The sequence below is a fragment of the Lonchura striata genome, chromosome Z, assembly GCF_050655825.1.
Source record: "Lonchura striata isolate lonStrDom1 chromosome Z, ASM5065582v1, whole genome shotgun sequence".
Lineage (NCBI taxonomy): Eukaryota > Metazoa > Chordata > Aves > Passeriformes > Estrildidae > Lonchura > Lonchura striata.
The window spans coordinates 10,317,047-10,337,702 of record NC_140740.1 but is presented as its reverse complement, the minus strand read 5'-3'; positions in this window follow the sequence as shown (position 1 = coordinate 10,337,702).

Sequence of the window (20,656 nt, the reverse complement as noted above, 5' to 3'; positions counted from 1 at the left end):
TTAATTCCAGAGCTGGGAGCGTGTGGAGGAAGAGATGTCTCCTTATATAGTCATGACCTCAAAATCTGCCTGAGGATTTCTTGCTTCCCAAATAAACCTTATTAAGCTCCTGCTTGTGGATAAGGAATGTCTATCAGACAAAGACATCATTAAATAACAGCCTCTCCTTTCTCTGCAGCTTTTCTGATATTTTTCAACTGATCTTTATGTGCATCCTTCTTGCTGAGCCAACAGGTAGCAAAGTCAAAATCCAAAGAGTAAAAAAAGATTTTTCTCTGATTTCAGCTTGTTTGCATATCATTTAAATCTTGATTTTGTTTCTTCAGACTGCATCAGAGAGCAGAATGGCAAAGATGGTGCGTGGCTGTGTGTGACAGTGGCCCTGTGTGATGCGGTGTCCCTAACAAACAGAGGCCATTGTGATGCGGGGCCCTGCCCTGACACGAGGCTATTTAAGGAGCAGAGAGGCGTGGGGTGCCCACTCCTAGGAGACCAGCTTTGTCGAGAGGCAGCAGCTCTCCCAGGTGACAGTGACGGGTGTGTGGCACAGGATGCCCCAGGCCAGCATGCAGGAGGAGCGGCCAGCAGCAGAGCCGGCCCAGGCGGGCGGCGTGTCTGCATCAGCTTCCCCGAGCAGGGCTGCGGCTGCAGGGACGGGCCATCAGCAGCAGCAGCTCCAGCAGGAGCAGGCAGGGCTCTCTGTGCTCATCGAGTGCCACCAAGGCCCTCGGTGGCCGTGGGGGCACAGGAGGCACGGGCCTGTTTTGAAGCAGGTGATGGTGTCCTTCACGAGGAGGGCTCCAGGGGAGCCGGGCAGGAGCTCCTGCTGCCACAGCTCGCTGCAGCAGCAGCATGGCCTGCAGGTCAGAGAAGCACAGAGGCAGGGACAGGGCTCCTCGCGGAGGCACCCCCGGGCCCTCGATGGCTCCGCTGGGCTCAGTGTCAACGGCAGGATGGCATGGCCTGAGACCGGACAGGACAGGCCCACGGGCCGGCCCTGGCCGACAGGCTACAGCACGGCACAGCAGCCACAGCTGATACGTAGCGGGTTCGCTGAGGGCACCATGAACAACAAGGCCACACTGGAGCGGCCGGGAGCCCAAGCTCCACCCAGTAAGCCAGTGGCCTGCACCATGGAGCAGGAGTGTGAAGATGCCCTTGGTCCAGAGCTGTCTGAGGAAGAGCAGTGGGAAGACGCCCTCGATGTTGAGGTGTCCGACGAAGAGGAATGGCATGATGCAGTAGACACAGAGCCGTGCCAAGGGACAGATGACACTGGCTCATCTCCTGTCCATCGCTGGGTCAATTCCTTGGGCCTGCGGGACAACAAAGGCTCCCACGCTGGTCCCAAGGAGGGTCCCAGCTGCCCCACGGGTGAGGGAACTGGGCCAAGAGGCACACCGGGAGGATCTCAGGACAAGGAGCATCCCTCGCATGAAGGCCATGAAGAAGAAGATGGCACAGCCACTCTCAGCCCAGCAGCTCAGAAAAAGCCCTCTCTGGTGGGAAAGGAAGCAGTAGCTCACCCAGATCAAGGCCAGGCCTTCCCCATACCATCCCTTTGCCCACCCACGTGGACGCCCCGGCTGAAGTGAGCCAGATGTGGCGCAGGAAGGCGCTGAGTGCTCTGCAGGCCTTACCTGCTGCCCAAGGCAAAGGAGAGCAAAAGAGCCAGCAGCCAACAGGCTGCCAAGAGCTTGTGCCAGAGCCAGCGCAGTCCATCAGGGCTGAGGGCCTGGACAAGGAGCCCCCTGAGAAACAGGGTCCTGGCCAGCAGCTGCTACAATCAGAGGCTGACCTGCAAGAAGCAGGACCACCTGCAGGACCTGCCTTCACGTCTCCTTGGCCCACAGTCATCGATGCCCTGAGCAGAGAGAGAAGGATGTCTGACTTCCAGAGAGCCCCAAGGGTTCTGCCCTGGGCCTTCACTGCAGCGCACAGGAGAGGAGGGCAGGAACAGCAGCAGCCCACAGCCTGTGCATGGGATCTGCCGGACACAGCCCAGACTGGCAGCAGTGAGATCCTGAGCAAGGCTATGATTGTGATCCAGGGACTGGAGCAGACAGAAGAGCAGAAGTCCCCGGAACACGGCACAGATGCAACAATGGCAGAAAGAGCCGGAGCAGCAGGAGCAGTGAGCCTGGCACATGCCCCGCACAGCCCCACAGCTGATGGCCAGGCTCTGCTGGACACAGTCCAGTACACACCAGATGAGATCCTTAGCAGAGCTATGATTGTGCCCCACAGATCTGAGGAGCACACGGAACAACAGAGGGACCTGGAACAAGGTACTGCTGAGGGCATGAGGGTAACAGCCCCAGCAGAAGAGACAAAGAGCCAAGGACCGAATGAGCGCACTCAAGCAGATGATGGTCTGGCATTCCTGGACTACCATGACTATGTCCTGACGGAAGTGGTTAAGAAGGCTGTGCTTATGGTCCACAAACCATTTGAATACTCAGAGGAGAGGCAGGACCAGCAAGGAAGGGCAGAGGGATCAACAGCAGCGGAAAAACCTGCAGGATGTGCCAAAAGCCAAATGGAAGATGAAGCGATCAGAACAAAAATCACAGCAGTAGAGTCAGGGAGGCAGACACATGTCCCAAAGAGCCCCAGAGCCTATGGCCAGGTTCTTGTGGACACAGCCCAGTGTGCCCCAGCCCCAGTAGAAATGACAAAGAGACCAGGACATAGTGTGCACCGTCAAACAGAGGTTGGTCTGGTGTTCCTGGACTACCACGACTATGTCCTGACGGAAGTGGTTAAGAAGGCTGTGCTTATGGTCCAGAAACCATTTGAATACTCAGAGGAGATGCAGGACCAGCAAGGAAGGGCAGAGGGATCAAGAACAGCAGAAAAACCTGCAGGACGTGCCAAAAGCCTTCCTGCATCTACACTCATCAAAACCCCGGCTCGACAGAGTTGGTTGAGGCCAGTCCGGAAAGGATCGAAGGCTCTTCCCTTAATATCCACAGCCTCTTCCAGCCCAGGAAAGAAGGAGAAGAAGCACCCAACAGCTGATGGCAAGGCTCTTCTGGACACAGCAGAGTGTATCAGGAGCCATGTCCCATACAAAGCTACACCTGAGATCCAGGGATCCAGCCAGAAGTCTATGGATCAGCAGACTGTGGAACCAGGTAGGGATGTGTCACCCCCCACAGCAGGGACTAAGAGGCATGGACATGAGACACACAGTCCCACAGCTGATGTGCCAGTCTTCTCGAATGCAGCTGACTGCATACGTACTGAAGTCGTTAAGAAGGCCATGCCTGTAGTCCAGAGATCCTTGGAAGAACCACAGCAGTGGGAGGAGGAGGAAATGAGAGACAAAGAGATCAGAGCAAAAGCCAAAGCAGCAGAGGCAGGGAGGCAGACACATGTCCCAAAGAGCCCCAGAGCCTATGGCCAGGTTCTTGTGGACACAGCCCAGTGTGCCCCAGCCGCAGTAGAAATGACAAAGAGACCAGGACATAGTGTGCACCGTCAAACAGACGGTGGTCTGGTGTTCCTGGACTACCACGACTATGTCCTGACGGAAGTGGTTAAGAAGGCTGTGCTTATGGTCCAGAAACCATTTGAATACTCAGAGGAGAAGCAGGACCAGCAAGGAAGGGCAGAGGGATCAACAACAGCAGAAAAACCTGCAGGACGTGCCAAAAGCCTTCCTGCATCTACACGCATCAAAACCCCGGCTCGACAGAGCTGGCTGAGGCCGGTCCGGAAAGGATCGAAGGCTCTTCCCTTAATATCCACAGCCACTTCCAGCTCAGGAAAGAAGGAGAAGAAGCACCCAACAGCTGATGGCAAGGCTCTTCTGGACACAGCAGAGTGTACCAGGAGAGATGTCCTAGACAAGGCTACACCTGAGATCCAGGGATCCAGCCAGCAGCCTATGGATCAGCAGAATGTGCAACCCACTAGGGATGTGTCACCCACCACAGCAGGGACTAAGAGCCGTGGACATGAGACACATGGTCCCACAGCTGATGCTGTGGCATTCCTCAGATACAATGACTGCCTCCAGACTGAGGTGGTGAAGAGGGCTGTGATTATGGTCCAGGTGCCATTTGAATAGTCAGAAGGATCACTGGAGCAGGAAGGAAGCATAGACTAGGCAAGGGCAGCAGCGAGAGATAGCCCGGCTCACACCGAGCACAGCCCTATAGTGCATGGCTCACCTTTGCTGGACATAGAAGAGTATTGCATGAGTGGGTTTCCTCTTTTTCTATATTTTCTTCTTTTGCTGGGTTTTAATGGAAAAACGGTACATATATATCTATATATGTCTATATAATGATATATATATATTTAATATCTATATATATCTATAGATACATACCTCTCTCTATATATATGCACACCTATATATATATACTGTCATGGTTTGATGCTGGTGCAATGCCAGTGCACCCATGAAAATATATTTTTTTAAAATATATTTTTATATTTTGAATATATTCAAAAATATATTTTTCTCTGTTTCTGGTCATACTGTGAGATGTGACCAGAAATAGATCAGAGCAGGCTCAATGTTTAAGAATTTGATTTACAAAATCTTGGGACCATAAGGTCTTGTCACTTTAGAAAATTAAGAAAATAACTTTTTTAACCTAGAGCTGTAATAAAATGAATGATAATAAAATTAAAAGCTTCCAGAACATTCCTTCTCCCCCCACACAATTTCCAACAAAACACAGTGAGATAAACCCTGAATTCCTGACAAAGTCCCCACCCCTCAGATAATCAATTCTCAGTTCATCCAGGGAGGGAGGTGTCTCTCTTCTACCAGAGTCTTCCACAGGAAACCCAGTTGAAACCTCCCATGTTTCCATGTCACACATGGCACTGCCTGGAGAAAATCTGCCACTGTCACATCCTCCTTCCACGCACACTGCTCTCAGCACCCTCCATGGACCTAAAGTGCTCATAGGGCTCCTTTATGGATTCTTCACCGAGTACCAAAGAACAACAGTTTCTCAGTTTGGGACAACAGTCTCCCCCATTTTCTCCTCCCCTGGTGCCGGGGGTCTAGAGAACAGAGATCTTCTTCTTCCCTGAAGACAGAGGCACCACCACACCCTCCTCATCTTCCTCTGTTCACTCTACTCCTGCACATGGCGTCACTCACTAAAGCAGGCCATTCTCACTCCTGCACTCTCTTGGCTCATTTTACTGGAAAAATGCTGACAAACTACCACTTCTGATAAGCTACCAGAATAGCTTCATGGAGCTATACTCTTTCCACACATTTTTTTGAGAAATTCAAGCCCATTTTACATCTGAACCATGCTTGGTATTAGCAGCCTAAGTACGGCAAAGAGCCTGTCAAAGAAGGGTGGACCCACTGGATGCACCAAGGTAGCCCTAAACTCTCTACTTCCCTGTCATGGTTTGAGGCTGCCACAATGCCAGTGCAGCCAAGAAAATATATTTTTCTTAAATGAGTACTGTGAGATGTGACTAGAAACAGAGTAGAGTAGGGTTGAGCTTAGAAATAGAGGAAAAAGAACTTTATTAACTTACAACTATAGTAGAAGACACACACAGAATTCAAAATGAAAACTTTCTAAAACACTCTTCTTTCCTTTACCTAATTTTTAACAAAACACAGTGAGACAAAACTTGGACTCTTAATTGTTGCCTTCATGGAAGACAACGGCGACCTGGTCGCAAGGAACAGCACGGCAGCCCAGTCTCCCCTGGGCCACTCGGGCTAACGACACACGCAGGACACCAATGTGGTGGACGGTCGAAAGCCTTTCTTATCTTATCTTATGGGTTTAAATAGTCTTGGGGGACTCTGCTACGTCAGGTGGGGTTGGTAGGGTCTCCAGGGTTAGTCAGGAGTGGAAAACTACTGGGTTAGGTGTGGTTACATTCTTTGGGGTAACGGATAACATGTTGCAGGGTGAGAGGGGGATGGGGGTCTTTCTTTCCGTCACATCCCGAAATCTTCCGTTCGCCTGTCCCTATCTACTACACTTAATTAAGTTACTACCTTTCAAATAATTAATTTTCAGTTTAGCAGGGGAGAGAGGAGTCACTCTTGTAATACAGATCCCGTAGGAAACATAGTTGAGACTTCTTGTGTTTTATGTTACACCTGGCACTGCTCAGAGAAAATCTGCTATCGTGACCTCTTCTTCCTGTCTACAGCATCCTCACTACTGTGTATGGACTAAGTCTGTTCTAAGGATGCTCTGCCAAGGACTAAAGAGTAACAGTTTTTCATTTTGGGACAACAGTCTTCCCCATGTTCTCCTCCCCTGGGGCTGAAGGTCTTGAGAACAGGGATTTTCTTTTCCCTGAGGACAAAGGGCTCTCCAAACCAACCATCGAGCAGCTAGCTGAAGCATGCACCAAACACACTTCCAACGGAGATACTGTTGCTTTAGCTGTTGCCAAGGGGGTGGCTGAAGGGATGTCCAGCATCTATGCTGTTGCAGCAAACCAGGACTCTAGCCAGAGTTTCAACTGTGGTGAACCTGGACATTTTTTCAAGGACGGTCCCAAAAGACATTTCTTTCAGAATCAGCAGAACCATCCAACCAACCAGCAATGGCCTGCAAGACAGAAGTGGCACCAGCAGCAGTTGGGAAACTTCAAGCAGATTGCAGGACGGCCCCATGCTCTGATATCAAATCTAATGCTGTACCACTCCATCCCACCAATGAGATCCATTGTCCCGCCTGCAAGACCCGGCAGTCGGCAGAAGCAGAAGGGCAGACCACAAGGACCTCCGGCAGACGTTGCCAAGTGCCTTCCAGAGAAGAGGAGGGCCAGCCATGTCCCGGGGAGCACCAGGACAGCATTGTCAGCAAGGCAGTGGAAGGGTTTATCCCACTCGGCCCTGTAATGGGCCAACCTCACCTTGAGTCCTGGGGATAGTTTTGGGCACCATAAGATAGGAAGGACATTAGCTATCAAAGACTGTCCATGAAGATGGTGAAAAGCCTTAAGAGGAAGCATTATGAGGAGAGACTAAGGTCACTTGATCTCTTCATCCTAGAGAGGAGGAGAGTGAGGGGATACCTCATTGCAGTCTACAACTTCCTCATGAGGAAAAGCAGAGTTGCAAGCACGGATCTTTTCTCTCTGAGTTGACCAGTGACAATGGCCTGATGCTGTGTCAGGGGAGGTTTTGGCTAGATATCGGGAAAAATGTCCTTCCATCAGAGAGTGGCTGGGCACTGGAACAGGCTCCCCAGGTTCATGGTTACAACACCAAGCCTGACAGAGCTCAAGAATTATTTGGACAACTTTCTCAGACACATGGTATGACTCTTGGGGCCTGTGTAGAACAGTGAATTTATTGGACTCAGTGGTCTTTGTGGGTCCCTTCAAATTCAGGACATTCTTTGATTCTATGAGTTGTCTAAAGCCAGAGGTGCATTTTAAGGAATGTAATATGGAAATAACTTTTCCATACCCAAGGGAGTGCAGACACCAATCTTGTTTGTTGCTATGTACCAGTACACATTACCTGCTTTGCACCCCTAAAACAATCTCTATACATATCACCAGAAAGGAATGATGACAGTTGTCTGAGGGATTTACCTGGCACCATTAACATTTTGTATTGATAATAAAGGAAAAGACATCCCATTTGGAATTCAACACACTTACACTAAACAGCATTTCAAAACCTCTACTTTGTTTGTTCCTTTTGATCTAATGCCAAGAAAGCAAGATTTTTGATTTCTTACATCAAATTATATGAAAAAACCTTAATTTATACAGTCTCTGGGAAGGCAGGCCAGCTGAGAAAATGGTTGAAACCAGCTGAAGCCCATTACTCTCTTTGAAATTCTTTTCTAGTTATCTGGAATTTATGCCCTGCATTTGGCTACGTCACACATCCATCCCCCCTGTGCTGGCTGGAAATCTAGGGAGAGGTTTATTTTAATTTCATCACCTCAATGAGAATAACTTATACCACTGATCCACTCAACTGCAGTAGAGAGAGTTGATGTTACACAGGAAGTCTGATTTAGTGGAGTAATACAAAAATTAGATCACGTGATACAATACAAACCTAAGTTACACAAAACCTTTTATATGACATAAAGTTCACTTTTTGCTCCTTTCCATTTCAAGATACAATGAAAGAATTTTTTTGCAACAGCTGATTTGCCTTTTTCCCTGAGCTTAAAGATCATCTCTTGAGCATGTCACTCATCTGTGCCTAGCACATGGACTGAATGCTGAAAATACAGCTAAGGCCAGCACAGTTTTCAGTCAAATGAGGAGGTGTTGTATATTTTGTTGGAAGCACATACCCAAACAATTTGTTTGGCTTCTGGCCGGAATGAACCCTTGTTCCCTCCACAGCTTTGCCAACATTTTTTGAGATGGCTCTGTAATGTGTCCTGCTGGTGCCTGCATGCCTCTATCCCTAGATTTTCTTTTTAAATCCACAAGGACAAATGAGAAAAGAAATCCCAGTGTTGTGACCTGAAGAGTTTGCATTCCCTTTAGTGTGTTGAAAAAAACTGCCTTACATTTGAAGAGGGAATGAAAAGGACTCAGTGAATTAGAGGCATACCCACTCCAAAGCTGGCTCGTTGAACTCCAGTCAGTTCTAGTTAGAGAATTCTACCAAAGGGAATGATGTACAGGTCTAGAAGTCCTCGAGAGGTCTGCGTCGTGTGCGCCAAAGTGCAGAGTGCAGCCTATAACAGCCTATACAGAAATACAGAAGAGACCCTAATTTCTGGCAGGACTTTGAATGGATGTCAGTGAGGATCAGGGAAAAACCTTATATATGGCTGGAAGGCCAAAGGAAAAAGTTAATTCCAGAGCTGGGAGCGTGTGGAGGAAGAGATGTCTCCTTATATAGTCATGACCTCAAAATCTGCCTGAGGATTTCTTGCTTCCCAAATAAACCTTATTAAGCTCCTGCTTGTGGATAAGGAATGTCTATCAGACAAAGACATCATTAAATAACAGCCTCTCCTTTCTCTGCAGCTTTTCTGATATTTTTCAACTGATCTTTATGTGCATCCTTCTTGCTGAGCCAACAGGTAGCAAAGTCAAACTCCAAAGAGTAAAAAAAGATTTTTCTCTGATTTCAGCTTGTTTGCATATGATTTAAATCTTGATTTTGTTTCTTCAGACTGCATCAGAGAGCAGAATGGCAAAGATGGTGCGTGGCTGTGTGTGACAGTGGCCCTGTGTGATGCGGTGTCCCTAACAAACAGAGGCCATTGTGATGCGGGGCCCTGCCCTGACACGAGGGTATTTAAGGAGCAGAGAGGCGTGGGGTGCCCACTCCTAGGAGACCAGCTTTGTCGAGAGGCAGCAGCTCTCCCAGGTGACAGTGACGGGTGTGTGGCACAGGACGCCCCAGGCCAGCATGCAGGAGGAGCGGCCAGCAGCAGAGCCGGCCCAGGCGGGCGGCGTGTCTGCATCAGCTTCCCCGAGCAGGGCTGCGGCTGCAGGGACGGGCCAGCAGCAGCAGCAGCTCCAGCAGGAGCAGGCAGGGCTCTCTGTGCTCATCGAGTGCCACCAAGGCCCTCGGTGGCCGTGGGGGCACAGGAGGCACGGGCCTGTTTTGAAGCAGGTGATCGTGTCCTTCACGAGGAGGGCTCCAGGGGAGCCGGGCAGGAGCTCCTGCTGCCACAGCTCGCTGCAGCAGCAGCATGGCCTGCAGGTCAGAGAAGCACAGAGGCAGGGACAGGGCTCCTCGCGGAGGCACCCCCGGGCCCTCGATGGCTCCGCTGGGCTCAGTGTCAACGGCAGGATGGCATGGCCTGAGACCGGACAGGACAGGCCCACGGGCCGGCCCTGGCCGACAGGCTACAGCACGGCACAGCAGCCACAGCTGATACGTAGCGGGTTCGCTGAGGGCACCATGAACAACAAGGCCACACTGGAGCGGCCGGGAGCCCAAGCTCCACCCAGTAAGCCAGTGGCCTGCACCATGGAGCAGGAGTGTGAAGATGCCCTTGGTCCAGAGCTGTCTGAGGAAGAGCAGTGGGAAGACGCCCTCGATGTTGAGGTGTCCGACGAAGAGGAATGGCATGATGCAGTAGACACAGAGCCGTGCCAAGGGACAGATGACACTGGCTCATCTCCTGTCCATCGCTGGGTCAATTCCTTGGGCCTGCGGGACAACAAAGGCTCCCACGCTGGTCCCAAGGAGGGTCCCAGCTGCCCCACGGGTGAGGGAACTGGGCCAAGAGGCACACCGGGAGGATCTCAGGACAAGGAGCATCCCTCGCATGAAGGCCATGAAGAAGAAGATGGCCAGCCACTCTCAGCCCAGCAGCTCAGAAAAAGCCCTCTCTGGTGGGAAAGGAAGCAGTAGCTCACCCAGATCAAGGCCAGGCCTTCCCCATACCATCCCTTTGCCCACCCACGTGGACGCCCCGGCTGAAGTGAGCCAGATGTGGCGCAGGAAGGCGCTGAGTGCTCTGCAGGCCTTACCTGCTGCCCAAGGCAAAGGAGAGCAAAAGAGCCAGCAGCCAACAGGCTGCCAAGAGCTTGTGCCAGAGCCAGCGCAGTCCATCAGGCCTGAGGGCCTGGACAAGGAGCCCCCTGAGAAACAGGGTCCTGGCCAGCAGCTGCTACAAGCAGAGGCTGACCTGCAAGAAGCAGGACCACCTGCAGGACCTGCCTTCACGTCTCCTTTGCCCACAGTCATCGATGCCCTGAGCAGAGAGAGAAGGATGTCTGACTTCCAGAGAGCCCCAAGGGTTCTGCCCTGGGCCTTCACTGCAGCGCACAGGAGAGGAGGGCAGGAACAGCAGCAGCCCACAGCCTGTGCATGGGATCTGCCGGACACAGCCCAGACTGGCAGCAGTGAGATCCTGAGCAAGGCTATGATTGTGATCCAGGGACTCGAGCAGACAGAAGAGCAGAAGTCCCTGGAACACGGCACAGATGCAACAATGGCAGAAAGAGCCGGAGCAGCAGGGGCAGTGAGCCTGGCACATGCCCCGCACAGCCCCACAGCTGATGGCCAGGCTCTGCTGGACACAGTCCAGTACACACCAGATGAGATCCTTAGCAGAGCTATGATTGTGCCCCACAGATCTGAGGAGCACACGGAACAACAGAGGGACCTGGAACAAGTTACTGCTGAGGGCATGAGAGTAACAGCCGCAGCAGAAGAGACAAAGAGCCAAGGACCGAGTGAGCGCGCTCAAGCAGATGATGATCTGGCATTCCTGGACTACCATGACTATGTCCTGACGGAAGTGGTTAAGAAGGCTGTGCTTATGGTCCACAAACCATTTGAATACTCAGAGGAGAGGCAGGACCAGCAAGGAAGGACAGAGGGATCAACAGCAGCGGAAAAACCTGCAGGATGTGCCAAAAGCCAAATGGAAGATGAAGCGATCAGAACAAAAATCACAGCAGTAGAGTCAGGGAGGCAGACACATGTCCCAAAGAGCCCCAGAGCCTATGGCCAGGTTCTTGTGGACACAGCCCAGTGTGCCCCAGCCCCAGTAGAAATGACAAAGAGACCAGGACATAGTGTGCACCGTCAAACAGACGGTGGTCTGGTGTTCCTGGACTACCACGACTATGTCCTGACGGAAGTGGTTAAGAAGGCTGTGCTTATGGTCCAGAAACCATTTGAATACTCAGAGGAGATGCAGGACCAGCAAGGAAGGGCAGAGGGATCAAGAACAGCAGAAAAACCTGCAGGACGTGCCAAAAGCCTTCCTGCATCTACACTCATCAAAACCCCAGCTCGACAGAGTTGGTTGAGGCCAGTCCGGAAAGGATCGAAGGCTCTTCCCTTAATATCCACAGCCTCTTCCAGCCCAGGAAAGAAGGAGAAGAAGCACCCAACAGCTGATGGCAAGGCTCTTCTGGACACAGCAGAGTGTATCAGGAGCCATGTCCCATACAAAGCTACACCTGAGATCCAGGGATCCAGCCAGAAGTCTATGGATCAGCAGACTGTGGAACCAGGTAGGGATGTGTCACCCCCCACAGCAGGGACTAAGAGGCATGGACATGAGACACACAGTCCCACAGCTGATGTGCCAGTCTTCTCGAATGCAGCTGACTGCATACGTACTGAAGTCGTTAAGAAGGCCATGCCTGTAGTCCAGAGATCCTTGGAAGAACCACAGCAGTGGGAGGAGGAGGAAATGAGAGACAAAGTGATCAGAGCAAAAGCCAAAGCAGCAGAGGCAGGGAGGCAGACACATGTCCCAAAGAGCCCCAGAGCCTATGGCCAGGTTCTTGTGGACACAGCCCAGTGTGCCCCAGCCCCAGTAGAAATGACAAAGAGACCAGGACATAGTGTGCACCGTCAAACAGACGGTGGTCTGGTGTTCCTGGACTACCACGACTATGTCCTGACGGAAGTGGTTAAGAAGGCTGTGCTTATGGTCCAGAAACCATTTGAATACTCAGAGGAGAAGCAGGACCAGCAAGGAAGGGCAGAGGGATCAACAACAGCAGAAAAACCTGCAGGACGTGCCAAAAGCCTTCCTGCATCTACACGCATCAAAACCCCGGCTCGACAGAGCTGGCTGAGGCCGGTCCGGAAAGGATCGAAGGCTCTTCCCTTAATATCCACAGCCACTTCCAGCTCAGGAAAGAAGGAGAAGAAGCACCCAACAGCTGATGGCAAGGCTCTTCTGGACACAGCAGAGTGTACCAGGAGAGATGTCCTAGACAAGGCTACACCTGAGATCCAGGGATCCAGCCAGCAGCCTATGGATCAGCAGAATGTGCAACCCACTAGGGATGTGTCACCCACCACAGCAGGGACTAAGAGCCGTGGACATGAGACACATGGTCCCACAGCTAATGCTGTGGCATTCCTCAGATACAATGACTGCCTCCAGACTGAGGTGGTGAAGAGGGCTGTGATTATGGTCCAGGTGCCATTTGAATAGTCAGAAGGATCACTGGAGAAGGAAGGAAGCATAGACTAGGCAAGGGCAGCAGCGAGAGATAGCCCGGCTCACACCGAGCACAGCCCTATAGTGCATGGCTCACCTTTGCTGGACATAGAAGAGTATTGCATGAGTGGGTTTCCTCTTTTTCTATATTTTCTTCTTTTGCTGGGTTTTAATGGAAAAACGGTACATATATATCTATATATGTCTATATAATGATATATATATATTTAATATCTATATATATCTATAGATACATACCTTTCTCTATATATATGCACACCTATATATATATACTGTCATGGTTTGATGCTGGTGCAATGCCAGTGCACCCATGAAAATATATTTTTTTAAAATATATTTTTATATTTTGAATATATTCAAAAATATCTTTTTCTCTGTTTCTGGTCATACTGTGAGATGTGACCAGAAATAGATCAGAGCAGGCTCAATGTTTAAGAATTTGATTTACAAAATCTTGGGACCATAAGGTCTTGTCACTTTAGAAAATTAAGAAAATAACTTTTTTAACCTAGAGCTGTAATAAAATGAATGATAATAAAATTAAAAGCTTCCAGAACATTCCTTCTCCCCCCACCCAATTTCCAACAAAACACAGTGAGATAAACCCTGAATTCCTGACAAAGTCCCCACCCCTCAGATAATCAATTCTCAGTTCATCCAGGGAGGGAGGTGTCTCTCTTCTACCAGAGTCTTCCACAGGAAACCCAGTTGAAACCTCCCATGTTTCCATGTCACACATGGCACTGCCTGGAGAAAATCTGCCACTGTCACATCCTCCTTCCACGCACACTGCTCTCAGCACCCTCCATGGACCTAAAGTGCTCTTAGGGCTCCTTTATGGATTCTTCACCGAGTACCAAAGAACAACAGTTTCTCAGTTTGGGACAACAGTCTCCCCCATTTTCTCCTCCCCTGGTGCCGGGGGTCTAGAGAACAGAGATCTTCTTCTTCCCTGAAGACAGAGGCACCACCACACCCTCCTCATCTTCCTCTGTTCACTCTACTCCTGCACATGGCGTCACTCACTAAAGCAGGCCATTCTCACTCCTGCACTCTCTTGGCTCATTTTACTGGAAAAATGCTGACAAACTACCACTTCTGATAAGCTACCAGAATAGCTTCATGGAGCTATACTCTTTCCACACATTTTTTTGAGAAATTCAAGCCCATTTTACATCTGAACCATGCTTGCTATTAGCAGCCTAAGTACGGCAAACAGCCTGTCAAAGAAGGGTGGACCCACTGGATGCACCAAGGTAGCCCTAAACTCTCTACTTCCCTGTCATGGTTTGAGGCTGCCACAATGCCAGTGCAGCCAAGAAAATATATTTTTCTTAAATGAGTACTGTGAGATGTGACTAGAAACAGAGTAGAGTAGGGTTGAGCTTAGAAATAGAGGAAAAAGAACTTTATTAACTTACAACTATAGTAGAAGACACACACAGAATTCAAAATGAAAACTTTCTAAAACACTCTTCTTTCCTTTACCTAATTTTTAACAAAACACAGTGAGACAAAACTTGGACTCTTAATTGTTGCCTTCATGGAAGACAACGGCGACCTGGTCGCAAGGAACAGCACGGCAGCCCAGTCTCCCCTGGGCCACTCGGGCTAACGACACACGCAGGACACCAATGTGGTGGACGGTCGAAAGCCTTTCTTATCTTATCTTATGGGTTTAAATAGTCTTGGGGGACTCTGCTACGTCAGGAGGGGTTGGTAGGGTCTCCAGGGTTAGTCAGGAGTGGAAAACTACTGGGTTAGGTGTGGTTACATTCTTTGGGGTAATGGATAACATGTTGCAGGGTGAGAGGGGGATGGGGGTCTTTCTTTCCGTCACATCCCGAAATCTTCCGTTCGCCTGTCCCTATCTACTACACTTAATTAAGTTACTACCTTTCAAATAATTAATTTTCAGTTTAGCAGGGGAGAGAGGAGTCACTCTTGTAATACAGATCCCGTAGGAAACATAGTTGAGACTTCTTGTGTTTTATGTTACACCTGGCACTGCTCAGAGAAAATCTGCTATCGTGACCTCTTCTTCCTGTCTACAGCATCCTCACTACTGTGTATGGACTAAGTCTGTTCTAAGGATGCTCTGCCAAGGACTAAAGAGTAACAGTTTTTCATTTTGGGACAACAGTCTTCCCCATTTTCTCCTCCCCTGGGGCTGAAGGTCTTGAGAACAGGGATTTTCTTTTCCCTGAGGACAAAGGGCTCTCCAAACCAACCATCGAGCAGCTAGCTGAAGCATGCACCAAACACACTTCCAACGGAGATACTGTTGCTTTAGCTGTTGCCAAGGGGGTGGCTGAAGGGATGTCCAGCATCTATGCTGTTGCAGCAAACCAGGACTCTAGCCAGAGTTTCAACTGTGGTGAACCTGGACATTTTTTCAAGGACTGTCCCAAAAGACATTTCTTTCAGAATCAGCAGAACCATCCAACCAACCAGCAATGGCCTGCAAGACAGAAGTGGCACCAGCAGCAGTTGGGAAACTTCAAGCAGATTGCAGGACGGCCCCATGCTCTGATATCAAATCTAATGCTGCACCACTCCATCCCACCAATGAGATCCATTGTCCCGCCTGCAAGACCCGGCAGTCGGCAGAAGCAGAAGGGCAGACCACAAGGACCTCCGGCAGACGTTCCCAAGTGCCTTCCAGAGAAGAGGAGGGCCAGCCATGTCCCGGGAAGCACCAGGACAGCATTGTCAGCAAGGCAGTGGAAGGGTTTATCCCACTCTGCCCTGTAATGGGCCAACCTCACCTTGAGTCCTGGGGATAGTTTTGGGCACCATAAGATAGGAAGGACATTAGCTATCAAAGACTGTCCATGAAGATGGTGAAAAGCCTTAAGAGGAAGCATTATGAGGAGAGACTAAGGTCACTTGATCTCTTCATCCTAGAGAGGAGGAGAGTGAGGGGATACCTCATTGCAGTCTACAACTTCCTCATGAGGAAAAGCAGAGTTGCAAGCACGGATCTTTTCTCTCTGAGTTGACCAGTGACAATGGCCTGACGCTGTGTCAGGGGAGGTTTTGGCTAGATATCGGGAAAAATGTCCTTCCATCAGAGAGTGGCTGGGCACTGGAACAGGCTCCCCAGGTTCATGGTTACAACACCAAGCCTGACAGAGCTCAAGAATTATTTGGACAACTTTCTCAGACACATGGTATGACTCTTGGGGCCTGTGTAGAACAGTGAATTTATTGGACTCAGTGGTCTTTGTGGGTCCCTTCAAATTCAGGACATTCTTTGATTCTATGAGTTGTCTAAAGCCAGAGGTGCATTTTAAGGAATGTAATATGGAAATAACTTTTCCATACCCAAGGGAGTGCAGACACCAATCTTGTTTGTTGCTATGTACCAGTACACATTACCTGCTTTGCACCCCTAAAACAATCTCTATACATATCACCAGAAAGGAATGATGACAGTTGTCTGAGGGATTTACCTGGCACCATTAACATTTTGTATTGATAATAAAGGAAAAGACATCCCATTTGGAATTCAACACACTTACACTAAACAGCATTTCAAAACCTCTACTTTGTTTGTTCCTTTTGATCTAATGCCAAGAAAGCAAGATTTTTGATTTCTTACATCAAATTATATGAAAAAACCTTAATTTATACAGTCTCTGGGAAGGCAGGCCAGCTGAGAAAATGGTTGAAACCAGCTGAAGCCCATTACTCTCTTTGAAATTCTTTTCTAGTTATCTGGAATTTATGCCCTGCATTTGGCTACGTCACACATCCATCCCCCCTGTGCTGGCTGGAAATCTAGGGAGAGGTTTATTTTAATTTCATCACCTCAATGAGAATAACTTATACCACTGATCCACTCAACTGCAGTAGAGAGAGTTGATGTTACACAGGAAGTCTGATTTAGTGGAGTAATACAAAAATTAGATCACGTGATACAATACAAACCTAAGTTACACAAAACCTTTTATATGACATAAAGTTCACTTTTTGCTCCTTTCCATTTCAAGATACAATGAAAGAATTTTTTTGCAACAGCTGATTTGCCTTTTTCCCTGAGCTTAAAGATCATCTCTTGAGCATGTCACTCATCTGTGCCTAGCACATGGACTGAATGCTGAAAATACAGCTAAGGCCAGCACAGTTTTCAGTCAAATGAGGAGGTGTTGTATATTTTGTTGGAAGCACATACCCAAACAATTTGTTTGGCTTCTGGCCGGAATGAACCCTTGTTCCCTCCACAGCTTTGCCAACATTTTTTGAGATGGCTCTGTAATGTGTCCTGCTGGTGCCTGCATGCCTCTATCCCTAGATTTTCTTTTTAAATCCACAAGGACAAATGAGAAAAGAAATCCCAGTGTTGTGACCTGAAGAGTTTGCATTCCCTTTAGTGTGTTGAAAAAAACTGCCTTACATTTGAAGAGGGAATGAAAAGGACTCAGTGAATTAGAGGCATACCCACTCCAAAGCTGGCTCGTTGAACTCCAGTCAGTTCTAGTTAGAGAATTCTACCAAAGGGAATGATGTACAGGTCTAGAAGTCCTCGAGAGGTCTGCGTCGTGTGCGCCAAAGTGCAGAGTGCAGCCTATAACAGCCTATACAGAAATACAGAAGAGACCCTAATTTCTGGCAGGACTTTGAATGGATGTCAGTGAGGATCAGGGAAAAACCTTATATATGGCTGGAAGGCCAAAGGAAAAAGTTAATTCCAGAGCTGGGAGCGTGTGGAGGAAGAGATGTCTCCTTATATAGTCATGACCTCAAAATCTGCCTGAGGATTTCTTGCTTCCCAAATAAACCTTATTAAGCTCCTGCTTGTGGATAAGGAATGTCTATCAGACAAAGACATCATTAAATAACAGCCTCTCCTTTCTCTGCAGCTTTTCTGATATTTTTCAACTGATCTTTATGTGCATCCTTCTTGCTGAGCCAACAGGTAGCAAAGTCAAACTCCAAAGAGTAAAAAAAGATTTTTCTCTGATTTCAGCTTGTTTGCATATGATTTAAATCTTGATTTTGTTTCTTCAGACTGCATCAGAGAGCAGAATGGCAAAGATGGTGCGTGGCTGTGTGTGACAGTGGCCCTGTGTGATGCGGTGTCCCTAACAAACAGAGGCCATTGTGATGCGGGGCCCTGCCCTGACACGAGGGTATTTAAGGAGCAGAGAGGCGTGGGGTGCCCACTCCTAGGAGACCAGCTTTGTCGAGAGGCAGCAGCTCTCCCAGGTGACAGTGACGGGTGTGTGGCACAGGATGCCCCAGGCCAGCATGCAGGAGGAGCGGCCAGCAGCAGAGCCGGCCCAGGCGGGCGGCGTGTCTGCATCAGCTTCCCCGAGCAGGGCTGCGGCTGCAGGGACGGGCCAGCAGCAGCAGCAGCTCCAGCAGGAGCAGGCAGGGCTCTCTGTGCTCATCGAGTGCCACCAAGGCCCTCGGTGGCCGTGGGGGCACAGGAGGCACGGGCCTGTTTTGAAGGAGGTGATGGTGTCCTTCACGAGGAGGGCTCCAGGGGAGCCGGGCAGGAGCTCCTGCTGCCACAGCTCGATGCAGCAGCAGCATGGCCTGCAGGTCAGAGAAGCACAGAGGCAGGGACAGGGCTCCTCGCGGAGGCACCCCCGGGCCCTCGATGGCTCCGCTGGGCTCAGTGTCAACGGCAGGATGGCATGGCCTGAGACCGGACAGGACAGGCCCACGGGCCGGCCCTGGCCGACAGGCTACAGCACGGCACAGCAGCCACAGCTGATACGTAGCGGGTTCGCTGAGGGCACCATGAACAACAAGGCCACACTGGAGCGGCCGGGAGCCCAAGCTCCACCCAGTAAGCCAGTGGCCTGCACCATGGAGCAGGAGTGTGAAGATGCCCTTGGTCCAGAGCTGTCTGAGGAAGAGCAGTGGGAAGACGCCCTCGATGTTGAGGTGTCCGACGAAGAGGAATGGCATGATGCAGTAGACACAGAGCCGTGCCAAGGGACAGATGACACTGGCTCATCTCCTGTCCATCGCTGGGTCAATTCCTTGGGCCTGCGGGACAACAAAGGCTCCCACGCTGGTCCCAAGGAGGGTCCGAGCTGCCCCATGGGTGAGGGAACTGGGCCAAGAGGCACACCGGGAGGATCTCAGGACAAGGAGCATCCCTCGCATGAAGGCCATGAAGAAGAAGATGGCACAGCCACTCTCAGCCCAGCAGCTCAGCAAAAGCCCTCTCTGGTGGGAAAGGAAGCAGTAGCTCACCCAGATCAAGGCCAGGCCTTCCCCATACCATCCCTTTGCCCACCCACGTGGACGCCCCGGCTGAAGTGAGCCAGATGTGGCGCAGGAAGGCGCTGAGTGCTCTGCAGGCCTTACCTGCTGCCCAAGGCAAAGGAGAGCAAAAGAGCCAGCAGCCAACAGGCTGCCAAGAGCTTGTGCCAGAGCCAGCGCAGTCCATCAGGGCTGAGGGCCTGGACAAGGAGCCCCCTGAGAAACACGGTCCTGGCCAGCAGCTGCTACAAGCAGAGGCTGACCTGCAAGAAGCAGGACCACCTGCAGGACCTGCCTTCACGTCTCCTTTGCCCGCAGTCATCGATGCCCTGAGCAGAGAGAGAAGGATGTCTGACTTCCAGAGAGCCCCAAGGGTTCTGCCCTGGGCCTTCACTGCAGCGCACAGGAGAGGAGGGCAGGAACAGCAGCAGCCCACAGCCTGTGCATGGGATCTGCCGGACACAGCCCAGACTGGCAGCAGTGAGATCCTGAGCAAGGCTATGATTGTGATCCAGGGACTGGAGCAGAGAGAAGAGCAGAAGTCCCTGGAACACGGCACAGATGCAACAATGGCAGAAAGAGCCGGAGCAGCAGGGGCAGTGAGCCTGGCACATGCCCCGCACAGCCCCACAGCTGATGGCCAGGCTCTGCTGGACACAGTCCAGTACACACCAGATGAGATCCTTAGCAGAGCTATGATTGTGCCCCACAGATCTGAGGAGCACACGGAACAACAGAGGGACCTGGAACAAGTTACTGCTGAGGGCATGAGGGTAACAGCCGCAGCAGAAGAGACAAAGAGCCAAGGACCGAGTGAGCGCGCTCAAGGAGATGATGATCTGGCATTCCTGGACTACCATGACTATGTCCTGACGGAAGTGGTTAAGAAGGCTGTGCTTATGGTCCACAAACCATTTGAATACTCAGAGGAGAGGCAGGACCAGCAAGGAAGGACAGAGGGATCAACAGCAGCAGAAAAACCTGCAGGATGTGCCAAAAGCCAAATGGAAGATGAAGCGATCAGAACAAAAATCACAGCAGTAGAGTCAGGGAGGCAGACACATGTCCCAAAGAGCCCCAGAGCCTATGGCCAGGTTCTTGTGGACACAGCCCAGTGTGCCCCAGCCCCAGTAGAAATGACAAAGAGACCAGGACATAGTGTGCACCATCAAACAGACGGTGGTCTGGTGTTCCTGGACTACCACGACTATGTCCTGACGGAAGTGGTTAAGAAGGCTGTGCTTATGGTCCAGAAACCATTTGAATACTCAGAGGAGATGCAGGACCAGCAAGGAAGGGCAGAGGGATCAAGAACAGCAGAAAAACCTGCAGGACGTGCCAAAAGCCTTCCTGCATCTACACTCATCAAAACCCCGGCTCGACAGAGTTGGTTGAGGCCAGTCCGGAAAGGATCGAAGGCTCTTCCCTTAATATCCACAGCCTCTTCCAGCCCAGGAAAGAAGGAGAAGAAGCACCCAACAGCTGATGGCAAGGCTCTTCTGGACACAGCAGAGTGTATCAGGAGCCATGTCCCATACAAAGCT